At 36.5% G+C, this 26,400-nt stretch overlaps 1 long non-coding RNA gene across 1 annotated transcript in view; it reads right to left on the bottom strand.

Moving 5' to 3' along the window:
• LOC119525580 overlaps positions 1 to 26,400 on the bottom strand; it is a 75,607-nt gene that overhangs the window by 5,311 nt on the left and 43,896 nt on the right. The window contains exon 2 of the long non-coding RNA XR_005214980.1: positions 905 to 1,021. This is a non-coding gene — a long non-coding RNA (uncharacterized LOC119525580). The remainder of the gene's footprint in view (positions 1 to 904; positions 1,022 to 26,400) is intronic.

Here is a 26,400-nt window from a genome sequence, read left to right as displayed (position 1 = left end):
GTAATTCGTGCCTCTTGCAATGGCCAATGTCAGGGCCAGTGTTGCTGACTAATAATAGAAATATCTGCACCCGTATCTATAAGCCCAGTAAAGCTATGTCCATGAATTGTAAGAGTACACATAGGGTGTGGCTCTTGCAGAGCCTCTGTGAGAAAAATTCCAGCCTTGCCTGTGCTACCAAAATTCATGGAAGTAAGTATAAAGTCCACCAGGATTATTAGCATCTTGGCCAGGAGGTACTTCTTCAAGAATCATAACAAGGAAGGCAACAGGACAACATATAGCCTCTAAATCTCCTTGCCGCCTAGCCTCTGCCAGGCCCTGCTGCACACCTGAAAGGTGAGCAGGCTTAAGTGCCTGGGTATTGCTAGGTGCAGGAGGAAGTGGTGGAGGAGGAGGAGGCCATTTGTCTAAACAAGGAGCAGAAGGAGGTTGTGGGCATTGACAGGAATAAAAGACTTTAGCAGGTTTTATAGGATCTTTATCGTCCTTCTCACCTTCAGAAAGAAGATCAGGACTAGGATTATCACTAGATTCCCCATCCTCCTCCTCATCATCAGTTTTTAGAGGCTCAAGAACAGACTTAATTACAGACCATGTAGACCAAATAGTAACAGGTAAATTAACTCCTTGCATATGTTTTTGTTTCAGTTCCTTACCTACCCACTCCCAGTCGTGCAATTCAAGAGAGCCAAGGGTAGGGAAACAAGGGCAGTATTTTTCAATAACCTGCAGCAATTCTAAGATTTGTGACTTCCCCACCTTGACACCGCCGGCCCGCAGCAGCTGCCGCAAGAGGAAAATATATGGCACATATTTATTGTGTCCTTCAACATTACCCATTACCCTGCTTAAAATGCTCGGGGTCGTTCTACAAGGAATGCATACAAAAGACGGCCATTACCTCCACCCAAGTTCCAGTGCTGCTATACCTCAGTTGTTCAAGCGATTCTTCTGTCAGGAACCAGGTCCGGTTCTTCATGCCCCACATTGGGCGCCAGTTGTTGCTGACAGGGCGACGCTGAAATGAGACACAGATACAAAGTTATGATTTAAAGGAGCAGGGGACCCACAGCATCATGTGCCAAGTGGGTGCTGATGCACCTGTGCTCCAGTTATTTATTCATTTGTTACACAAAGCTAAACTACGCTACGTGATCAAAAGCATTCAGGGTCTCTCAGATATTAATCTTTACATCCTGCTGCAGATAAGAAGGAACAATCTGGGTCAATGGTTAATGCTGCTGTCATAGTTACAAGACACACATCTTTACAGGGCATGCCTACAATGGCATTCCATGCAAGCTTGTGACCCAGCGTTCCAGGTCACCAACCCAGACATGGTCTAAGTGACATGAAAAGCTTGGTTCCCCACAGTGGTGTCTCACATGCTCCCCACCTTTCTCTCTCAACTGTATTCATAGTTACCTTTGTTCAGTGTACTTACATTGCTGTGCTACCATCTCCCAAAATTGGGTTTCAAACCTTGCACTCCTGTCTTCTATCACCCTGTAGTGCTCCCTTTAGTATTTCCTGTAGGGCAGGTGTCTTGTTCACAAAGTCTCTCACTGTCTGTTTGTCAGAAAATATTTTGAGCTCTCCCTCATATTTGAAGGACAGCTTTGCTGGATATAGGATTCTTGGTTGGCGGTTTTTCTCTTTCAGTATCTTAAATATATCACACCACTTCCTTCTTGCCTCTATGGTTTCTGCTGAGAGATCCGCACATAGTCTTATTAAGCTTCCTTTGTATGTAACAGATCGCTTTTCTCTTCCTGCTTTCAGGATTCTCTCTTTGTCTTTGACATTTGATAATCTGATTATTAAGTGTCTTGGCGTAGGCCTATTCATATCTCTTCCGTTTGGAGTACGCTGCACTTCTTGGATCTGTAATTTTATGTCTTTCATAAGAGATGGGAAATTTTCATGAATTATTTCCTCTATTATTGCTTCTGCCCCCTTTCCCTTCTCTTCTCCTTCTGGGACACCAATGATAAGTACATTATTGTACTTTGTTTCATCCTTGAGTTCCTGGAGACATTGCTCATATTTTTTCATTCTTTTCTCCATCCGCTCCTTTGCATGTAGGCTTTCAGGTGTTTTGTTCTCCAGTTCCTGAGTGTTTTCTTCTGCCTCTTGAGATCTGCTGTTGTATGTTTCCATCGTGTCTTTCATCTCTTGTGTTGTGCCTTTCATTTCCATAGATTCTACTAGTTGTTTTTTTGAACTTTTGATTTCTGCTGTATATATGCCCAGTGTTTCCTTTACAGCCTCTATCTCTTTTGCAATATCTTCTCTAAACTTTTTGATTTGATTTAGCATTAGTTGTTTAAATTCCTGTATCTCAGTTGAAGTGTATGTTTGTTCCTTTGCCTGGGCCATAACTTTGTTTTTCTTAGTGTAGGTTGTAATTTTCTGTTGTCTAGGCATGGTTTCCTTGGTTATCCAAATCAGGTTTTTCCAGACCAGAACAGGCTCAGGTCCCAGAAGGAAGAAATATCCAGTATCTGGTTTCCCTGCGGGTGTGTCTTAGAAAATTGCTCCACCCTTTGATGCCTCAGGTCACTGTGCTTTTCTGCCCAGCAGGTGATGCCTGTTAGCCTATAATTCTTGACTGGTGTGAGGAGGTATGGCCATGTTCCCCCAGGCTCTGGGGTCTGGTTCTGAATGGAAAGGGCCCCATCCCTTTCCTCCTAGAGAAGACAGACCCCCCCAGGTGGAGGTCATTAGCATTTCAATGGTCTCACTCTCTGCTTGTGCTGTCTCCACCCTTCCCCAAGTCACAGCCCTGGAAACTGAATATGACTGGGGCTTTCTCCACTGAGCCAAAAAAGAAACAGATAATCCCCTTCAGACCCAGTCCAAGGTGACCTTCCTGCTCTCCAAGGTCAGTCATCACCCGAAGCCTCTGTCTGTTTTTTGGGGATGTGTACCTGTAGTGAGCAGTTCACACTCACTACTTAAAACCCCAGCTGGAGCTCAGCTGAGCTATATTCGCTTGCTGGGAGAGAGCTTCTCTCTGGCACCAGGAGGCTTTGCAGCTCGGGCTATGGGGGAGGGGGTCTCACAACTTGGATCTGCAGGTTTTACTTACAGATTCTATGCTGTGTTCTCAGGCATTCCTCCCAATTCAGGTTGGTGTATGATGAGTGGATGGTCTTGTTTGTCCCCCCGCAGTTATTCTGGATTATTTACTAGTTGTTTCTGTTTTTTTGTAGTTGTTCCAGGGGGACTACTTAGCTTCCACTCCTATCTATGCTGCCATCTTGCCACACCTCAATCCATGACCTTTTAATCTTTTAATCCAATCTTGTGTAGTGGAGGCTTTTGATTGAATGTTTCCATAGAATTGTGATCTGGTTGGTTTGTACAGGTTAGTGTGAAGCCCCAGTGCATCCCAGAGAAATTTGGACAGAGAATAAAGAAGCATTTGCAAAGCCCCATTGAGGGAATGGGGAAAAATGTTGAAATAATAAACATCTCCTTCCTTGGGAATTCTTAATCCTTTTATAAGCTTTAGGGACTATCAACTTACAAGGCTGAGTTCTTGAACTGTGGGCTTGCCCTTATGAAGTTTATTACTTCAAAGCAGAGGCTAGGCCTACTTATAATTGTGCCTTAGTGTCATGCAAGAGAACCTCTTTTTTTACTCAAATGTGGCTACTCTCTTTAAGCCAACTCAGCAGGTGAACTCATGCCCTCCCCCCTACATGGAACATGATGCCAGTAGTTTAAATCTCCCTTGTAGTTGTGGGACATGACTCTTGGGGATGAGACTGAACTCAGCACCATGGGATTGAGAAAGACTTCTTGAGCAAAAAGGGGAAGAGAAATGAAAGAAAATTAAGATTCAGTGGCTGAGAGGCTTCAAATGGAGTGGAGAGGATATTTTGGAAGTTATTCATATGCATCACATGGCTATCTCTTTTTTGTTTTTAGTATATTGGAATAGCCAGATGGAAATACCTGAAACTGTTGAACTACAATGCAATAGCCTGGATTCTTGGAGATGATTTTATAACTAAACACCTTATATGTTTGAATGTGTGATTGTGAAAACCTTGTGACCCACACTCCCCTTAATCAGGGTATGGACAGATGACATTACAAAATTACACATTTTCCATGGTATATACTTATGAACATAAATGGAAAGAAAATGTTTTCAATCTAGGTGGAGCATGGCTGCCTAAACTCACCTCCCTCCAGCACAAGAATGTTTGGAAAGCTTAGCTGACACCAAGAGGGTTTGGTGTTAGTGTATGAGCCAGGTGCAGTGATTACTTCCTGTCTCTCTCTCAGAGTCTTTTCTCTTATAACAGGTCAGTGAGAAGTGGTAGTTATATATCTTGGGTGTATCTTTCTCCAATGCAATGACCTAGAAATGGTAGGACCTTTGAGTGGAATATGGGTGGATGATATCTGAGGACTAAAATGAAGCCAAGCTCTCTGGCTTTGGGAACAATGACAGAGACAAATAGAGAGGAATGAAGATCCATGTAAACCACAGGCAGGACTATCATGACTAGAAACATGCAAACACTGCTTCGTAGGTAGAAGGTAGGGATAGTGGGATCCAGTATCTTCCTTACAGAGCAGACCAAACACCCATTACCCCTTTCCTTTCTCTCTGCCCCTCTGCATATTTTGGCATTTCAAGGGCTACTAATACATTTTGTGGTCATCCATGCAACTCCTTGCATAAAAACAGAGACTCAAAATGTGACAGTTTACAAAGATGTTTTCCAAATCCTTTGATACTCCCAACACATGTCCTTCCCTGAATCTAGACTCAGTGACTACTTAACCAATAGAATGTGGCATAAGAGGTTCTATATCTGTTTCAAGTTCCGAGCCATCAGAAACTGAGAGTTTCCACTTCTTGGCTCTGGGAAAATTCACTGTTGGTGATGATTATTTGGAACAAAATTTGTATTCTTTGTAGCACACTATGTAATTTAACCTATGCAGTCAGTTTATTTAAACAACATAATTAAATGGAACCAAGAATAAAGAATGAGATCTTATTTTTCTATACAGGTTAATGTATTCCCCAATATATCACAGAATATTTTGTGCAGAAAAATTAAAAAGAAATCGCAAAGTTCCCTTGAAGGAATGCGGAAAAATAAGGAAATATCAAACTTCTCCACCTGGGGAATTTCTGATATTCTCACAAGCATTAGGGATTTCCAACTTAATCAGTCAAGCCCTTGATCCTGGGGCTTACCCTTATGAAACTTATCCCAGGAAAGGAGAATCTAAGCCTTCTTATAATTATTCCTAATAATTACTCCCAGAGAATCTCTCTTGTTACTCAGATGAGGTCTGTATCTCAGCCTACTGCAAATAAACTCTCTACCTTCCTCCTTACATGGGACATGACTCCCAGGGTTGTGAGTTTCCCAGGCAATGTGGGACATGACTCCCAGGGATGAGTCTGAACCTGACATCATGGGACTGAGAATGTTTTCTTGACCAAAATGTGGAAAAGAAATTAAACAAAATTAAGTTTCAATGGCTAAGAGGCTTCAAATAGAGTCGAGAGTTCATTCTGGAGTTATTCTTATGCATTATATAGATATTCCTTTTCAATTTGTTGTGTATTAGAATAGCTAGAAGGTAATAACTGAATCTGTTGAACTGTTATCCAACAGACTTGATTCCTGATGATGATTGTATAACTATTTAGCTTTTATCAATGTGACCATGTGATTGTGAAAACCTTGTGACTGACACTCCCTTTATCCAGTGTTTGAGCAGATGAGCAATAAAATAAAGGCAAAATATATTTTAAAAATTCACTCTTGGAATTCAGTTACCATACTTTGGGGAAGCCTAGCAGGCATATAGAAAGGTCACAAGTAGGTGTTTCACAGAATGAATGAAATGGTCTAGGTTTGAATCACCATTAAACTACTTGCTACCTCAGTAATCTTTGGGTAAGGTATCCAGCCTCTTTAAATTTCAGCTCCTTATTTGTAAAATATGACAAGTAATAATTAAAATTTCAAAGGTTTTTTTTTTGTTTGAAACTGAGGGTCAAATAAAGTAATGTTCCAGTTTACTACTGCATGACAAGCCAAGCCAAAACCTAATCTCTTAACATAAGAATCATTTTATTTTATCTCATGATTTTGTGGTCCAGAAGTTTGGATAGGTCTAGGCTGGGCAATTTTTCTGTTTTATGTGGCATTGACTAACATCACAGTGGAGTTCACCTAGAGGTCTGGTCTGGCTGGTCTATAGGCCCAAGATGGCATTACTCACATTGCTAGTGCCTTAGCAGGGTGGCAGGGAGATTGGTCTCAGTGGGGACTAGAGGCTGCAGTGCCTATGTAACAGCCTACCAGTCCCAGAGAAGTCAGAATTCTTACATTAAAGCTCAGTGCTACCAGAGAAAATGTTCAGGGATCCCAGTGTTTTACACAACCTAATCTTAGAAGTGAGATAATGTCACTTCTAATGAATTCTATCAAAGTATTCACTGGCTATCCCAGATTGAAAAAGAAAAAAACTGATATGAGCACACTATGGGGAAGAATTTGTAACCATCTTAAATTGTCACAGGTAATGAGTGTTGGTTTGGTAATGAACCTAGCCCATGAAAAGTAATAAACAAATGTTAACTTCATAGATGCCAGAGCACCAGTCCCTCCTCTTTGGACTGTTCCTATCCATGTGCTCAGCAATTTATCCTTAATTCTGGCTATCAGCTCTGATTCCAGCTCCATACTACAATGTACCATTTCCTCTTCATACTACAATGTACCATTTCCTCTTCAATCTCTTCAATCTATCATTTGTGGCCATCTGTTTCATCTCCAGCACAGTCCCACAGATGCTGGTGAAAATCCATGCACAGAGCAAAGACATCATCTGAACAAAATGCCTCAGTCTGGTGTATATTTTAATGGCTTTTACTGGACTGAACAATTTCCTCCTGGCCAGCATGGCCTATGACCAGTTTGTAGCCATCTTTTTCCACCCTGCAACAAACACTCATCTTGAGTCTATACCTCTGTAGCCTGCTGGTTCTTATGTCTTGGTTTATCATTTTATGGTTTTCCCTACTTCATATTCTAATAATTATGCAGCTGAGCTTCTGTACCCACACTGAAAATCCACACGTCTTCTGAAATACTGAGACAGATTCTCATGATGACCTGCTTTGATGCTTTCATCAATAATGTTATATTGTATATAATGACTGTTGTGCTGGGCATGTTTCCCTTCAATGTAATCATATTCTCCAACTCTCAGATTGTCCTCCACTTAGGTTAAGTTTAAAGCATTTTCCACCTATGGATCCCATCTCTCCATTTTGTCCTTGATCTCTGGGAAAGATTTTGGGGTCTACTTCAGTTCTGCTATGATTTATTCTTCCAAAAGAAGCTATATAGTTCAGTGATATGCACTGTGTCCATGTGCATTATGAATCACCTCATCTACAGCTTGAAGAACAAACATGTGAAAGTGGCCTTGGGGAGGCTTTTTTTAGCAAAGCAGCCTCTAGTCCATGATGGATACATTTTCTCTAGAATTACATGAAGGTTTTGGAAACCACAGGAAACTGTTGTGAATTTCATATCATGGTTCTTTGTTCTTCCCCAAAGGACATGTTTTCTTTTTCCTATTCCCAAAGAACTTTGCTTTCAAGTTGTTTTTTAATATTTTCCCTCAACTCCCCTATTCACCATCTACAAAGTTCTATCTGGTCAATTTGCTTAAAGTCATTCCTGAGATTTCCAAGTGTAGAATGTACACTTACCATATGAAGTGCTGACATAGTTTCCCCAAAATTAATCTCTCAAACATGAAAGATTTTAAAATTAATTTCATTGTGTATGTATTTTCTTTCTGAAAGAAATAGAATTAAAGTCATATAAAAGTAATAACAAAATCATTCCTACATCAGGACTGTGTTCATTGCCTTATGTGTATAATTACTTTTAATCCTACAGGTATGTCTTAAAGATATTTTCTCTTGACTACTCCATTTATCAGAGGAAGAGACAGAGATTTGGATGGATACAAACACAGTAAGTACACACACTTCTAACTCTCCTATCTTACTTTTCTTAAGAACAGTGATGTGGTTTTCAACTTCAAGGGTGAAAATCTAGATTTGAAAGCTGGTTTATTTAAGGCTCATAATAGTATACTGCCTAGGATGAATCTAAGATGTTATTTCATTCATTGCCTTCCTTTATTTCTTCTTGTGACAGTTAAGTTCATGTGTCAACTTGGAAAGGTGATGGTGCCCAGTTGTCTGGTCAAGCAAGCACTGGCCTGTTACTTCAAGGATATTTCATGGCTTGTTAATAAACCAGAAGCCTGATTTATTAAATCATCAGTCATTTGATTGCATCTGAGGCTGATTACATCTACAGTCAACTAAGGGAGTGTCTTCCACAATGAGAGAATCCAATGAGTTGGATTCAATCCAATCAGTTGAAGAATTTTAAGGAAGAAGAGAGAACTTTTGCTTCTTCTTCAGCCAGCCAGTGTCTCCTGGGGAGTTCATCAAAGACTTTCATTGGTGTTGTCAGCTCATGGCTTGTCCTACAGAATTTGAACTCATGCATCCCCACAGTGGTGAGAGACACTTTTATAAAATCTCATATTTACAGATATCTCCTAGAGAACCCTGAATAATAGTCTTCCTTTTTCCCCCTTCCTTCCTTCCTTCCTTCCATTTTATTTAACATTTATTTCCTATCATTTGATTTTAAGATATAGCCCTAGATCCTAAAACATGCAATAATAAATACAATGGAATTATGGTTGTTCTCAGATGCCATTTGAAGTATGCAAAATCTTCTGTAATATTTTTCCAAAATGTTTTTACTGAAACTAATTGTGAGAAAACAAGAGAAATATAGGCTGTAGGACATTATACAACACAACTTGGCTGAATATTAAAATATATTAGTGCCATGAAAGCAAAAACAGGAAAAAGAACAGTTCTACATTAAAGGAAACTAAAGAGATAAGACAAACAAATGCAGTTCCTGATCCTTGGTTAGATGCTGGATTTGAAGACAAAAGTTCTAAAAGACATTTCAAGGATAATTAGATAAATTCAAATATGGACATTTTATTCAATATTTTTGTATAAATATTGAAAATTTCCTGGTTTCCAAGAGGTACATGCAGAAACATTTGAGGCCGAAGTGTCATGATAGCTAAAACTCATTTTCAAATGCCTCAGAGAAATAGTCATATAAAGAGAAATAAAGCAAATGTGGCACAATATCAACAATTGGAAAATCTAGGTGAGGGGTGTATAGGCAGCATTGTACTATTTCATATTCCTATAAGTCTGAGTTATTTCTTCATAAAATGGAAAGAATAGAGATCACAAATACACTCAAATGGGATAAATAAAAATTAAATAAATGAAAATATTAAGTTTATGAAGGCAGTTTATCACATTTTATATTGTTTAGTTAACTAGCTTTGTTAATGGGACCAAACCCATCAAATTCTCCTTAAAATTATATCTAAAATGGAATAAGTTTTGTAAAGGGAATTTAAAGCTTAATGGAAAACTGTTTTCTGAATTTTTTACCTCAATATATTGACATTTCTGAAAGTTAGAGCATGAAGCTGGTTAGAATCAAATTGTAATGGGTTGCAGAGTCGTGAGTCATCCCAAGAGTCAGCTTGTCAATATGTTAGGAAGGAAACCTGGGAAACAGCCAAGTTGAATCAAGGCCATCTTCAAAGGGAAATGTTCTAAAGGAGGCTGCAAAATAATCACACCAGTATCAAGCTACATGAAATCATGGTATAGTCAGAAGAGGGTGGTATTCCATGTGCAGTATATTATAATTAAATTGTCTTAATTTAAAATGAGTTGTTTCTTTACGTGATTTAATTTTTTTTCCAGAGTCTGGAGGTATCATAGTGGAATGGTACTTATACATCTGTGGAATGTATTCAAAACTTAGTTCACTTTTTGAGGAGAATATTGATAGAATTGAGTCTGTTCAATGAATAATGCCATAGTAGTTTCTGTCAGCACTCTGTCTACATTCCCTGGGATCCTCCCACCCTTTCCATTGCATAAGCCTGACTGCCAATAGCCAACAGCATCTAGAACCTACTTTGTCCAATACATGGTGACAGAATGACAGGAAATTAAGCCCACCCAGGGGCAACCATTAAGTGAGAGTCATAGGGTACACCAGCTCCTTCACCTCTTAGCTGGGATAATTTGAAGATGTAGTTTTTTCAACACATTTCAGAATTCCCAAAGGATGAAAACTCTGCTCAATCACTATATTTAACTCAGTCAAGCTCTTTGGTATGTAATTCTTCCCTGTATCACTTCTCCACTCTCCCATCTGTGTTTCTTGCTTCTTACAACAAGCTCTTTGCACTTCAGTCCTTAATTCAGTGTATGTTTCTGGAGTAACTAAAAATAAAGAGACTAATAAAGACAGGGAATCAAATAATGTCATGAAAGAAACTAGGGACTTTTCAGCCAAAAAAATTAAATTTGGGGGACATGATATGCTCTTCAAATGACTGAAAAAATCATAATTTGTAACTGAGAAAAGAGTTACTGTTTGCCTTCAACTCACTTTGATCTTGTTAAGTTTAACTAAATGTGTATTTATTGCATATTATGTACAAACTAAGGAGTGGACCAAAGAGGTAAAACTGATTACCATACAGTGGTAAGCATAATTATATTGCAGTGTTGTAGATCCTGATAAAAACAAAGGCAACCATTTTTGAAGAGTTACATTTGTACTTCCCAGGAAATTGTTTATTTTTCTTTTTTATTAGAGAAGTTGTGGGTTTACAGAACAATCATGCACAAAATACAGGATTCCCACATATCACACTATTGTTAACACATTACATTGATGTGATACATTTGTTACAATTGATGAAATCACATTTTTATAAATGGGAGCTGGTGTGGCTATATGAATATCAGATAAAATAGAGTTTAAATAAAAAACAGGTACAAGAGACAATGATGTTTTTATATATTGATAAAAGGGATAATTCAATAGGAAGATGCAAAAAATTATAAATATTTATGGACCTAAAAGCAAAGGTCCAAAATATATGAAGCAAATACTGACAGATTTGAAAGGAAAAAAATTGACAGTTCTACATTAACAATAGGAGACATTAATACACCATTACTAATAAGGGATAGAACATCTAGTCAGAAGATCAATAAGGAAGTACAAGACTTGAATGACACCCTAAATCAACTGGGCCCAACATACATATATAGAACACTTCACTCCATGTAAAGAGAATACACATTCTCAAGTCAAATTGATCATTCTCCAAAAAAGACCATATGTTGGGTCACAAAATAAGTCTTGATAAATTAAAACATATAGAAATCATACAATGCATGTTCTATGACCAGAAGGGAATGAAGACAGATATCAATAACACAAGGAGAAATGGAAAATTCACAAATATATGGAAATCAAGTAGCACATTCTTAAACAACCAATGGGTTAAACAGGAAATCACAAGCAACTCTAGGAAATATCATGGGATAAATGAAAATGAAAAGCAATGTACCAAAACATATGGGATACAGTGAAGGCAGTGCTGAGAGGGAAATTTATATCTCTAAATACTTGCGTGATTTGAAAAAGAAAGACTTCGAACCAGAGACATAACATCAAAACTCAAGGAACTAGGAGAAAAGGAAACTAAACACAAAGCAAATAGAAGGAAGAAAATAACAAATATTAGAGGGGAGGTGAATGTGATAGAAAAGAAACAAAAAACAATAGAAAGAATCAACAAAACCAAAAGTTGCTTCTTTGAATAGATCAATAAAATTGACATTTAGTTAGACTGAGAAAGAAAGAAAGAAAGAAAGAAAGAAAGAAAGAAAGAAAGAAAGAAAGAAAGAAAGAGAAAGAGAAAGAGAGAAGGAAAGAAAGAAGAAAGAAAGATAAAAGAAAGAGGGTACAATTATGAAAACTAGAAATGAAAAAGGGGACATTACTACCAACTCCCCTGAAATAAAAAGGACTGAAAGAAGAGAATTTGATCAACTGTACACTAAGAAACACACAAACTACCTACAATGACTCAAGAAGACATAGAGGATCTCAACAAACCAATTATTGGTAAAAAGATTGAATCAGCAATCAAAATCCCCCCAAAAAAGAAAGGACCATGACCAGATGGATTCACAGGGGAATTCTATGAAACACTCCAAGAAGACCTATCTCCAATTCTGATCATCTTCCAAAAAATTGAATAGAAGGGAACATTCCCTTGTTCATTCAATGAGGCCAAAATCACACTCATACCAAAGCAAGAAAAAAAATTATCACAAAAGATAAAATTAGAGAAAAAAATTCCATGAATATAGATGCAAAAATATGAGCAAACTGAATCCAACAGCATGTTAAAATAACTATAAAGCATGATCAAGTGGTATTTATCCCTGCTATGCAAGGTTGTTTCAGCATAAGAGAATCAATTAGTGAATATACATTAACAAAATGAAGGAAAAAAGGTGCATGATCATCTAAATTGAAGCAAAAGAAGGCATTTAACAAAATCCAGTGCCCATTCATGATAAAAACACTTAGAACATGATGAATAGAAAGAAACTTCTGCAACATGATAAAGGGCATATATGAAAAGACCACAGCTAACATCCTACTTAATAGTGAAAGACTGAAATCTTTTCCTGTCAGATCAGTAACAAGACAAGGATGTCTATGTCACCACCGTTATTCAACATTGTACTGGAAGTTTTTGCCAGAGATATAGGGAAGAAAAAGAAACACAATGCATTCAAGTTGGAAAGGAAGAAGTAAACCTATCCTTAGAGATGACATTCTCCTACACACAGAAAACACTCAAATGCACTCAAGAATGCCCTGGAGATAATAAATGAATTCAACAAAGTGGCAGGGTACATTATCAACACCCAAAAATCAGTAGTGTTTTCATGCACAAGCAATGAACAATTCAAAGAAGAAATCAATGAAGAATTCCATTCACAATAGCAGCTAAAAGGATCAAATATCTAGAAGCAAAGGCTGTGTTCACAGAAAACTATAAAATGTTACTAAAAGAAATCAAAGACTGAAGTAAATGCAAGGATATTCCATGTTCATGGTTTTGAAGAAGAAATAGCTTTGAGATGTCAATACTACTCAAAGCAATTTGTAGATGCAATGATATCCAAATGAAAATTCCGACAACTGTTTGCAGAGACAGAGAAGCCAATCATCAAATTTATATGGAAAGATAAGTGGCCCATGCAACAGGAGAATGAAGTTGGAGGACTAACACTTCCTGATCTTAAAAGTTATTACAAAGCCACAGAAATCAAAACAACATGGCAATGAAACAAGGAAAGACATATAGACCAATGGAATTGAATTGAGAGCTCAAAAGCTATCCTCACTTTTAGGGCCAACTGATATTTGACAAGGTGGCAATGACCACTCAATTGGGAAAGAGCTGTCTCTTCAACAAATGGTGCTGGTAAAACCAGATCCACATTTGCAAAGAAAGGGATGACATTTAAATGTGCAACATTTATAAAAATCAACTCGAGATGGATAAAAATTTAAATATTAGAGCTAGAACTAGCAATCTCCTATAATAAAATGTAGGGAGGCAGCCTCAGGACCTTGCAGTAGGAATGGTTTTTACTTTACCCCCAAAAGCCTACCCCCAAAGCATAAGAGACAAAAGAAAACATAGATAAATGGTATGTCGCTAAAATAAAAAAAATATTTGTGCCACAAAGGATTTTATCATGAAAGTAAAATGACAACCTACACAATGGGAGAAAATATTTGGAGCCACACACCCAATAAAATGTTAATATCCAGAATTATATATATATATATAGATATATAGATAGATATATAAAATCATTCAACTTAACAAAAACCCAATTAAGAAATGGAAAAATGGACAACTGTCCCCTACATTGGACATGACTCCCAGGGTTATAAATCTCCCTGGCAACATGGGACATGACTCCCAAGGATGAGCCTGGGCCCAGCATTGTGGGATTCAGGAAGGCTTCTTAACTGAAAGGGGCAAGAGAAATGAAATAAAGTAAGGTTTCATTGGTTGAGAGATTTCAAATAGAGTTGAGATGTCAATATAAAATTTTTTCTGGAGATGCATTCTTATTATTCTTCTGTGATATTTACAGTCTTCTATTTATATTCTTGATCCATTTTGAGTTAATTTTTGAATAGAGAGTGAGATAGGGGTCCTCTTTCATTCTTTTGGATATGGATATCCAGTTCTCCAAGCCATATTTGTTGAAGACACTATTAATTCCTTATTGAGTGGACTTGGTAGCCTTGTCAAAAATCAATTTCCATAAATGTAAGGGTCAATTTCTGAACTCACAGTTAAAATCCATTGGTCTATATATCTATCCTTGTGCAGGTACCATGTTGTTTTGACTACTGTAGCTTTGTAATAAGTTTTAAATTCAGGAAGTATGAGTCCTCCAACTTTTTTCTTCTTTTTCAAGACTTTTTGCTATTCAGGGACACTTATTTTCCAAATAAACTTGATAGTTGGCTTCCCCATTTCTGAAAAGTAGGTGTTAGAATTCTGATTGGGATCATGTAGAATCTGTAAATTATTTTGGATAGAACTAGCTGCTTAATATTTCTCTTCAAATCCATTTATTTAGATCTTTGATTTCCTGTAGCAAAATTTTGCTGTTTTCCATGTATAAGCCCCTTACATACTTGATTAAACTTATTCCTTGATATATGATTGTTTTAGTTGCTTTTGTAAATGGACTGTTTCTTGATCTCTTCCTCATATTCCCATTACTAGTTTATAGGAAAACTACTGATTTTTGTATGTTGGTCTTCTATCACTTTGCTGAATTCATTTATCTCTAGGGACTTATTGTATGTTTTTCATGATTTTCTATGTAAAAGATCAAGTCATTGCAACCACTGAAAGTTTTGCCTCTTCCTTTCCAAAGGAAAAGAATATTTTTTTATTTATTTTTCTTGCCTATTTGCTATGGCAAAAAAGTTGAATAACAATGATGACAGTGGCTATCCCTGTCTTTCAAAAATCTTAGAGGGAAAGCTTTCAGTCTTTCACTTTTGAGTGTGATGTTAGCTGTGAGTTTATCATATATGCCCTTTATCATTTTGAAGAAGATTTTTCCTTTTGTTCCTATTTTTCTAAATGTTTTTATCAAGAAAGAATGCTGGATCTTGACAAATACCTTTTTTGTGTGTCAATTGAGATGGTGTTTTTTTTCTCCCTCATTCTGCTAATGTGGTTATTACATTAACTGATTTTCTTATGCTGAACAATCCTTGCATACCTGGGATAAACTCACTTGGTCATAGTGTATAATTCCTTTAATGTGCTGTGATGCTGTATTCTATTTGCAAGTATTTTACGAGGATTTTTTGCATCTTCACTCAGAAAGAAATTGATAGTAATTTCTTTTCTTGTAGTATCTTTAACTGCCTTTGCATATGGATGATGGCCTCATAGAATGGGTTAAGTAGTGTTCCCTCTGTTCAATGTTTTGGAAGGATTCAAGCAGGATTGGTGTTAATTCTTCTTGAAAGGATTGGTAGAATTAACATGTGAAGACAGCTGGTCCTGGGCTTTTCTTTCATGGGAGGTTTCTGATGACTGATTCTCTTTACTTATAATTGGTCTGTTGAGATCATCTACTTCTTCTAGAGTCAGTGTAGGTATTTCTTGTGTTTCTAGGAATTCATCCATTTCATTCATATTGTCTAACTTGTGGGCATACAGTTGTTCAAAGTATCTTCTTATGATCTTTTATTTCTAGGGGTTAGTAATAATGCTGCCTCTAATATCTGATTATATTTATTTTTGTCTTCTCTTTTTTCTTTGTAAGATTAGTTAAGGGATTGTCAATTTTATGGATCTTCTCAAAGAACCAACTTTTGGTTTTCTTGATTGTTTATTGTTTTTATTATTCTTGATTTCATTGATTTCTGCTCAAATTATTGTAGTTCCTTTCCTTCTGCTTGCTTTAAGTTTAGTTTGCTGTTCTTTCTAGTTCCTCCAGGTGTGGAGTTAGATATTTGATTTTAGCTCTCTCTTCCTTTATACTGTAGACATTTAGGGCTATAAATGTCCTTCTCAGCACTGCATTCACTGCATCACCTAAGTTTGATATGTTGTGTTCTTGTTTACATTTGTCTCAAAATATTTACTGATTTCCCTTGCAATTTCTTTTTTGACCCAATGATTGTTTCAGAGCATGTTCCTTATCCTCCACATATTTAAGATTCTTCCTATTACTCCTTTCCAGCTTCATTCCATTATGATCACAGAAAGTTCTTTGTATAATTTCAGTGTTTGTAAATGTTGAGACTTGTTTTGTAACCAAATATGTGTTCTGTCCTAGAGAATGATCCAATGGCATTTGAGAAAATACATATCCTGCTCTTCTTAGGTGCAATGTTTTGTATAAACCTAAATCTGTTTGGTCTAGTTCATTTTTCCTATCATGCAAGTTCTTTCTTTCCTTATTGATTCTCTGTATAGATGTTCTATATATTGATGAGAGTATCATATTGAACTCTGCACCTATTATTGTAGAGATGTCAATTACTCCTTTCAGTTTTGCAATTGTTTACTTCACGTATGTTGGGGAAACCTGGTTAGGTGCATATATGTTTATGATTGTTCTTTCTTCTTGGTAGATTGCTCCTTTTATTAATACACATTGTCCTTCTTTGTCTCCTTTAACACTTTCACATTTAAAGTCTATTTTTTCCAATATTAGTATAGTTACCCCAACTCTTTGGTTATTGTTTGCATACTTTCAACATATTTGTGTCTTCTGGTCTAAGGTCTCACCTTAGACCAGAACATACACTTGAATCATTCTTACTCTACCCATTCTGCTAATCTGTATCTTTTGATTGGGGAGTTTTAATACATTAACATTCAGTGTTACTACTGTAAAGGTAATAATTCCTTCAGCCACTTTGTCCCTTGGTTTTGTGTGTCATATTTTCTTCTCTCTTTTCCTTTATTGCTGCCTCCTTTCCTATATAATTGATCTTTTTTGAGGCATCTGTCTTGTACCTTTCTCATTTCCATTTCTGTGTATTCTTAAAGTACTTTCTTTATGGTTACCCTGGGATTCACATTAGAAAACTGGTATCTATAACCTATTAATTTGAAAAGATACCAACGTAGCTTCACTAGTGTACACACTTTCTGATACCAAATCCCTGTTTTCCCATCCCATGTTGTTTTTGCCCCATGTTAAATCTTTATATTTTGCATGTACCTTTTCAACAAAAATGACTTTTTCTTCTTCAATGGTATTCTGACTCTACTGGATTTTGCATTTACCCCTTTAGTTCCCTTATTGAAGATTTTCATTTCTTCTCACTATTTAAGCCTTTGTCTCTTTTCTTGTCCTTTTAATCTACAGAACTCCCTTTAGTAATCCTTATAGGGCAGATCTTTTTTTGACTAACTCTTTCTACTTCTGTTTATCTATGAATATTTTAAACTCTCCCTTATTTAGAAGGACAGTCTCACTGGATAAATAGATTTTGGCTCACAGTTTTTTGCTTACATTACTTTAAAATATCACATTACTGTCTTTTTGCCTCCATGGTTTCTGATGAGAAATCATCACTTAGACTTATTGAGGATGCCCTGTATGTGATTTTTCTTTTCTCTTGCTGCTTTCAGAATTCTCTCTTCATATTTGGCATTTGACATTCTGATTAATACATTTCTCAGAGTAGATATATTAGGATTGATTCTGTTTGGTGTATTTTTGCTCTTCTTGCACATGTATATTTTTATGTCTTCCGTAAGAGGTACAAAATTTTCAACCATTATTTCCTCAAATATTCTTTCTGTCCTTTTTCCATTCTCTTCTCCTCTGGCACACCCATGACATATATTTACATATGCTTCATGCTGTATCTTAAACACCTGAGACACAGTTCAATTGTTCTATTCTTTTTTCTGTGTTCTTCTGACTGTATTGTTTTGATTGTTCTGTCTTCCAGTTCACTGATTCTTTCTACTGCTTGTTCAAACCTGTTGTATGCCTTCAGTGTATTTTTAATCTCTGTTTTTTAACCTTTCATCTCCATAATTTCTGTTGTGTTTCTTTTTAAACTTTAAAATTCTTCTTTATTCTCACACACTGTCTTAATATTCCTTAGGTCCATATCTATATTTTTCTTCATCTCCTTGAATTGATTAGGAGCTTATTTGAACTTCTTTGATTAGTTTCTCCAAATTCTGTGTCTGCTTTGAAGTTCTAATTTGTTCTCTTGACTGAGCCATATCTCTCTCTCTTAGTATGGCTTGTAGTTTTTGCTGATTTCTGGGCATCTGATTATCTTGATGAGTTAACTCTGAAGGTCAGTTTCTTCCTGTTGTCTAGGATTTTATTGTTAATTGACTTTGTTTTAAGGCTATTCTGTGATACTTGGTCAAATTTATTCTGGACTTTTGGGTAGCCTGGGTATAATTGTTCAGATTTACTCAGCTCTTCATGTGATTCTCACCCTGAATATATGGTACAAATTTTTTATATTGCACTTTTTGTTCAATTGTTTCATCTCCAGGAGAAAGCGTCCTTTCTCCTTTCCTTTCCTCTGTTCCTTCCCAGGAATCTTGATCTATTCTCTTTGTTTTTATACAGAAATTTCTCTGTAGCTCCTATGATTTGTTTACATTCTCTTCTTCATCTAATTCCCCCTTTTCCTTATACTTCTCTGGGACTTGTCCTGTCTTATAGCAGTTGAACCTCTCCCCTTTTATTTCTGTGATTTTTTCTGACATCATTTTCTTCTCAAATAGTGTATCCTGACCCAGGCACTAAGAAAGGAGTGTCAATCCAACAAAGTCCATTGTGTATTTACATGGTACAGACAACAGTAACTAGATTGAGCATGCACACCTCTGGCCAACAATTCTGCCATAGTCTCTTTTTTTTTATTTTCGCACCCTGAGAGCCCTTTAATATGCAGTAATCCTTCTTGAGTCAATGTAGGTAGTTCATGCCTTTTTTAAAATCACAGTTATCTAATTTATTGCTATACAGTTGTTGATAGTATCCTCTTATAGTCCTTTGTATTTCAGCACGGTCATTTATAATGTCCCTCTTTTCTTTTTGTATATTCATTATTTGTACACTCTCTTTTTCTTTTTTTGTCAGTGTAGCTAAAGGTGTGTCACTTATTGATCTATTCAAAGAACCAAGCTTGGTTTTGTTGATTCTCTCTATTGCTTGTTTTTTTTTTTTCTATTTCATTTACCTCAAATATAAAGTTTATTACTTCATTCTTTCTGATCACTTTGTGTTTAGTTTTATCTTTATTTCTAATTCTTCTGGTTTTTAAGTTAGGTCTCTGATTTGAAATATTTCTCTTTTTTTAAATGTAAGCATTTAAAGCTATAAATTACCTCTGCCTTTTCTGCATCCCATAAGTTTTCATGTATTGCATTTTAATTTCCATTTGCCTCAAGATATTTCCTAATTTATCTTGTGATTTCCTCTTTAACCCATTGGATACTTAAGAGTATGCTGTTTAATTTCCACATATTTGTGAATTTTTTATTTCTCCCTCTGTTATTGATTTCTGGTCTCACTTCATTATACTCAGAGAAGACACATTGTGTGAGTTCAACATTATTGAAATTATTAAGACTTGTTTTGTGACCTAAAACATAGAACTTATGGTTTATCCTAGAGTCTGATTCATGCACACTTGAGAAAAATGTGTATTCTTTTGTTGTTGGGTGAAGGGTACTATAAATATCTGTTGGGTCTAGCTGTTATAAAATATTGCTCAAGTCTGCTATTTTCTTATTAATGTTCTGTTTAGATACACTATCTATTTTTGAAATTGTTGTATTAAAGCCTCCTACAATTAATGTAGAACAATCTATTTCTCCCTTTGCTTCAGTCATTATTTCTTTCATATATTTTGGGGTTCTATCTTTAGGTTATGACCATTAAATGTCCTTGTTAAATTGACTCCTTTATCAGTATATAATTACCATCTTTGTCCCTCATAACTGTTTTTTACTTAAAGTTTATTTTATCTGTTATTAGTATAGATGCCCCTGTTCTCCTTTTATTACTACTTGCATGGTATGTATATTTTTTCATCCTTTCACTTCCAACCTATTGGTTTTCAAGTAAGTTTCTTATTAGCATACAGTTGGGTCATATATTTTTATCCTTTCTGCCAATCTCTGTCTTTTGACTGTAGTGATTAATCCATTTACATTTAAAGTCAGTACTGATAATGCACAGTTTTCTTCTGCCATTTTTTGATTTAGTGTTTTTAAGTGTTATATAATTTTTCCTTAAATTCTTCTTTTAATGCCTACTTTCCCATATATTCAATTTTTTGTATTGCTCCATATTGAGTTCCTTCTCATTGTTATCTGAATATATTTTTTATACATTTTCTTTGTAGTTACCAAAAGGTTAAAATTTAATATCCTAAAGATATAACAATCATATTTGTTTGGATACTAGTTTGGCTTCAACACCTTGCAAATACATTTTTCCTATAGCTTTACATCCCTCCAACATTTTTGTACTTGTTACAAATTATATCTTTGTACATTGTATGTCTAAAACCATAGATTTATCATGACTTTTTTACACTTGCATGTTAACACCTGTAGGAAGTATGAATTGAAGTTGCATCCCCCAAAATACAATATGATAGTACTAGCATTTATAATCACCCAAATTGTTGCCTTTACCAGAGATCTTTTTCCTTTATTTGTTTTTTCTGGTAGAACTACTGTATAGTGTTCTTTTCTTTCATTGTTTGTAGGACAGGTCTAGTGGTGATGAACTTCATCAGCTTTTGTTTATCTGGGAATGTCTTAATCCTTCCCTCAGTTTTTAATGCAATTTTATTGAGATATATTCACAAATCATATAATACATCAAAAGTATACAGGCAATGACTCACATTATCATTATATGTAGTTGTACATTCATTGCCACAATTGATTTTAGAACATTTTCATTATTCCAAAACAAAGAATAAGTAAAAATATAAAAGAACACCAAACACCCCATACCCCATATCCCATTATTATTTATTACATTTTTGTCTTTATTTTATTACTCATTTACTCATATGCTGGAGAAAGGGAGTGTCAGTCACAAGGTTTTCACAATCACATGGTCACACAATAAAAACTAAACAGTTGTACAATCATCACCAAGAGTCAAGTCTACTGGATTACAGGTCAACAGAATCAGGTATTTCCTTCTAGCTATTCTAATACACTATAAACTTAAAAGGAATACATATATATTTATATAATATATATATGTATATATACACACACACACACACATATATAATGCCTAAGATAACCTCTAGAAGGATCACTTGACTCTATTTGAAATTTCTATTTGAAATCTCTTAGCCATTGAAACTTAATTTTATTTCATTTCTTTTTCCCCTTTTTGTCAAGAAGGAAATCTCAATCTCAAACTCTCATGATGCCAGGGCCAGACTTATCCCTGTGAGTCATGTCCCATATTGCCAGGGAGACTTGCAGCCCTGGGAGTCATGTCCCACATAGAGGGGTGCACTGAGTTTATTTGCAAAGTCTGCTGAAAGAGTGGATCCATATCTGAGCAACAAAAGAGCTACTTTGGGGGTGACTGTTAGGCATAATGATAAGTAGGCTGAGCTTCATTGCAGGGATAAGATTCACAAGGACAAGCGCCAAGATTTAGGGCTTGACTTATTAAATTGGGATTCTCTAATGCTTGTCAGAATATCAGGAATTCCTCAGGTGGTCTCCCTCAGTTTTTAAAGAAAGTCTTGCTGGATATTGAATTCTTGATTGACAATTGTTTTCTTTTAGAGCTGTATGTATTCCAACCCACTTCCTTCTTTCCTCCATGGTTTCAGATGAGATATTGGAACTTAATCTAATTGGGACTCTATTGTATGTAGCATGTTGCTTTTCTTCATGCAGCTTTCAGAATTCTCTCTTGTATTTGCATTCAACAGTTTGATTAACATATGACAGGGAATATTTTTCTTTAAGATTATCCTGTTTGGTGTTCTCTGATCTTGGAACTGTATATTCACATCTTTTGATCTTTGGGACATTTTCTGTCACTATTTCTTTGAATAGCCCTTCTGCCCCTTTCTCTATTTCTTCTCTTTGGACATCCATAATGCATGTTTTATTACATTTGACAGTGTCCCAAAGGGTCTTCAGCTATTTTCACTTTTTATAATTCTTTTTTCTCACTGCTGCTCACTCTGACCATATTAGTTGTCTTATTTTCAAGTCTGCTGATTCTTTCTTCTGCCAGCTATGATCTGCTCTTTAAACCTTCCTGGGAACTTTTCTCTTCAGTTATTCTGGTCTTCAATTCCAGGAGCTCTGTTTGCTTCTTTTTCAAAATTTCTATCTCTTTATTTAGATTCTCCTATTATTCATTCAGTTTTCCTGATATCCTTTAGCTCTTTCTGTGTAATTTCCTTCAATTCCTTTAGCACATAGATTACTTTTCTTAAATTTTTTACTGTGATTGTTCACAGAGCATACAATTATCCAAAGATCCAAAGTGTACAATCAATTGCCCCTGGTACCATCACACAGCTGTGCATCCATCACCACAATTAATTATTGTTCAATTTTTAGAACACCTTCATTACTCCAGAAAAGAAATGAAGACAGAGAAGAAAAAAAATGAAAAAGAAACTCAAATCCTCCCATATCCCTAACCACCCTCCCTCCATTGTTGACTCGTAGTATTGGTATAGTACATTTGTTACTGTTTATGAAAGGATGTTGAAATACTACTAATTGTAGTATATAGTTGACAATAGGTATATATTTTTTCACTATACGCCCCTCTATTATTAACTTCTAGTTGTAGTTTCATACATTTGTTCTGGTTCATGAAAAATATTTCTAATATTTGTACAGTTAATCTCAGACATTGCCCACCATAAGGTTTACTGTTTTATACATTCCCATTTTTTAACCTCCAACTTACCTTCTGGTGACATACATGGCTCTGAGCTTCCCCTTCCACCACATTCATGCACCATTCAGCACTATTAGTTATTCTCAGAATGTGCTACCATCACCTCTGTTCATTTACAAACATTTAAGTTCATCCTAGCTGAACATTCTGCTCATAATAAGCAACCACTCCTTATTCTTTAGCTGCTTTCTATATCTTGGTAACTTGTATTTCATGTCTATGAGTTTACAAATTATAATTAGTTCCTATCAGCAAGACTCTGAAATATTTGTCCTTATGTGTCTGGCTTATTTCACTCAGTATATTGCCCTCAAGTTTTCATCATCAATGCATTTTTTTAAGATGGTTTTGTTCACACACCATACATTCCATCCTAAGTAAACAATCAATGGTTCCCTGTGTAGTCACATATTTCTGTGCTCACCACCCTCACCACTGTCTATATAAGGACATCTACATTTCTTCCACAAAGTAGGAGGAAGAGTCAAAGAAGGTAGAGAAGCAAAAGAAAATGAGAAAAGAAAGAGGGAAGAAAAAACATGACAGCTAGGAAGCAACAAAAGGAAAGATAACATTAGATCAAAGTAGAATAGTCAGACACCACCACCAATGTCAAGAATCTCACACTCCTCCCCTATGCCCCCCTCTTATCTGCATTTACCTTGGTATATTGCCTTTGTTACATTAAAGGAAGTATAATACAATTATTCTGTTAATTATAGTCTCTAGTTTACATTGGTTGTATTTTTCCCCCAATACCTCCCTATTTTTAAAACCTTGCAGGGTTGACATTCATTTGTTCTCCCTTGTGAAAAAACATATGTGTACATTTTATCACAACTGTTGAACACTGTAGGTTTCACTGAGTTATACAGTCCCAGTATTTATCTTTCCTCTTTTCCTCTGGTATCCCATATGCTCCTAACCTTCCTCTTTCAACCATGTTCATAGTTATCTTCATTCAGTGTACTTAAATGGTTGTGCTACCATCACCCAAAATTGTGTTCCAAACCTCTCACTACTGTCCTCTCCTATCAGTTGGTAGTGATCTCTTCAGCATTTCCCATAGGGCAGGCATCTGTCCACAAACTCTCTCATTGTCCCTTTGTCAGAGAACATTTTGAACTCTCCCTCATATTTGAAGGACAGTTTTGTCAGATAGAGGATTCTTGTTTGGCAGTCCCTCTCCTCCAGCATCTCAAATACATCACACCACTTCCTTCTTGCCTCCATGGTCTCTGCCAAGAAATCCACACACAGTCTCATCAAGTCTCCTTTCAATGTGATGGATCACTTTTCTCCTCCTCAGGATTCTCTCCCTGTCCCTGATGTCCAATAACCTGATTGTTAAGTGTCCTGGTGCAGACTGATTCAGATCTATTCTGTTTGGAGTATACTGCACTTCCTGGATCTGTAATTCTATGTCTTTCATAAGAAATGGGAAATTTTCATTGAATATTTCCCCCATTATTGCCTCTGCCCCCTTTCCCTTCTCTTCTCCTTCTGGGACACCAATGATACAGACATTCTTGTATTTTGTTTTGTCATTAAGTTACCAGAGACATTGCTCATAACCTTCCACTCTTCTCTCCATCTGTTCTTTTGTGTGTAGGTTTTCAGGTGTCCTGTTCTCCAGTTCCTGAGTGTTTTCTTCTGTTTCTTGAGATCTGCTGTTGTATGTTTCCACCATGTACCTCATCTCTTGTGTTGTGCCTTTCATTTCCATAGATTCTGCCAGTTGTTTTTTCAAACTTTTGATTGCTGCCGTATATACACCCAGTGTGTTCTTTATAGCCTTTATCTCTTTTGCCATATCTTCTCTAAACTTTTTGCATTGATTTAGCATTAGTTGTTTAAATTCCTGTATCTCAGTTGAAGTGCAAGTTTGTCCCTTTGATTGGGCCATAACTTCATTTTTCTTAGTGTAGATTGTAGTTGTCTGTTGTCTAGGCATCTGACCTCCTTGATCACCTGTATCAGGTTTCCCAGATGAGAACAGGCTCAGGTCACAGAAGGAGAAAATATTTAGTATCTGGTTTCCCTGATTGTGTGTCTTAGAGGATTGACACACCCTGTGCTTTTCTGCCCAGCAGGTGGTACCTGTCAGCCTGTCACTCCAGGCTGGTGTAAGAGGTGTGGCCAGGGACTGTTTTCCCCTAGCCTCTGGGGTCTGGTTCTGAATGGAAGTTGGGTAGTAGAGCTGGGCCCCTCCTCTTTCCTCTTGGGAAGATATGCCCCCTAGAGAGAAGTCATTTGCATATAAATAGAATCTTTGTTTCTCTGACTCTGCTATCTCCACCCTTGTCTGGGTCAGAGTGCTATGAGTTTAAAATGGCTGAAGCTTTCTCTACTGCAGAGCACTGTAAGCTGAAAATAGTTGAGGCTTTCTCCACTGAGCTGCCCAGGTTGAGAGGGAGAAAGGGACAGAAAGCACTCAGATTCACCCATTGGCCAGAAATAGCACCAAATCCTTTGGTCTCCCCATCCTGAGACACATAAAGTCCTCTGTCTCTCCAAGGTCAGTCATCACCAAAAGCCTCTGTCTGCTTGTTGGGGATTTGCAGTCTGTATTGAGTGGCTAACATTTAAATCACAGTTGAAGCTGGGCTGAGGTGTATTTGCTTGTTCAGAGAGTGCTGCTGTCTAGCACTGTGAGGCTTCTGTGAGGGAGGGGCTCTCAGCCTGGGTCCACAGTTTTTACTTACAGATTTTATATTGCGATCTTGGGCATTCCTCCTAATTCTGGTTGGTGTATGATGAGCAGACAGTCATGTTTGTCTCCCCACAGTTATTCCAGGTAATTTACTAGTTGTTTCAATTGTTTATTAATTGTTCCAGGGGAACTAACTAGCTTCCACTCCTCTCTATGCCACCATCTTAGCTCCTCCCTCTAGAATACTTTTTAAAAAGTCTTTGTCTGAAATGTCCACAGTTCAGCCTTCATTGGCATTTTATGTATTTTTATCCTCTTTGGATGCATCACCATTTCCTGATTCCTTGTATGTCTTGTTTTTTGATTCACACTGCATATTTTAATATTTTAACACTTGGATTATTCCTTGAGATATCTGTTTCTTGAGTTTGCAATCAGCTGGTGATATAACAGATTTTCTTGAGCATCAGTCCTCTGTCGTGAAGGTCTGCCCAATGTGAATATAAAGTACAAGATCCTCCATGTCTTTTGTAGGCCTGTACCTTGTTCTGGGCTTGTTCTTGGTCCCCTGCTTACAGGAGTTTGATGCCCCCTGCTTCACAGGAGAGAAACCTGCTTTCTCTCCTTGGTATTTCACTACTGAATTTATAGCAAGTAAGCCATTGCCTCATACCATCTGTCCCAATTGTCTACTACACTGCCTTCATTACCT

This window comes from Choloepus didactylus (assembly GCF_015220235.1).
Source record: "Choloepus didactylus isolate mChoDid1 chromosome 25 unlocalized genomic scaffold, mChoDid1.pri SUPER_25_unloc2, whole genome shotgun sequence".
NCBI lineage: Eukaryota > Metazoa > Chordata > Mammalia > Pilosa > Megalonychidae > Choloepus > Choloepus didactylus.
Note: the sequence above shows the minus strand (reverse complement) of the source record. Positions and strands in the feature narration are given on the sequence as shown.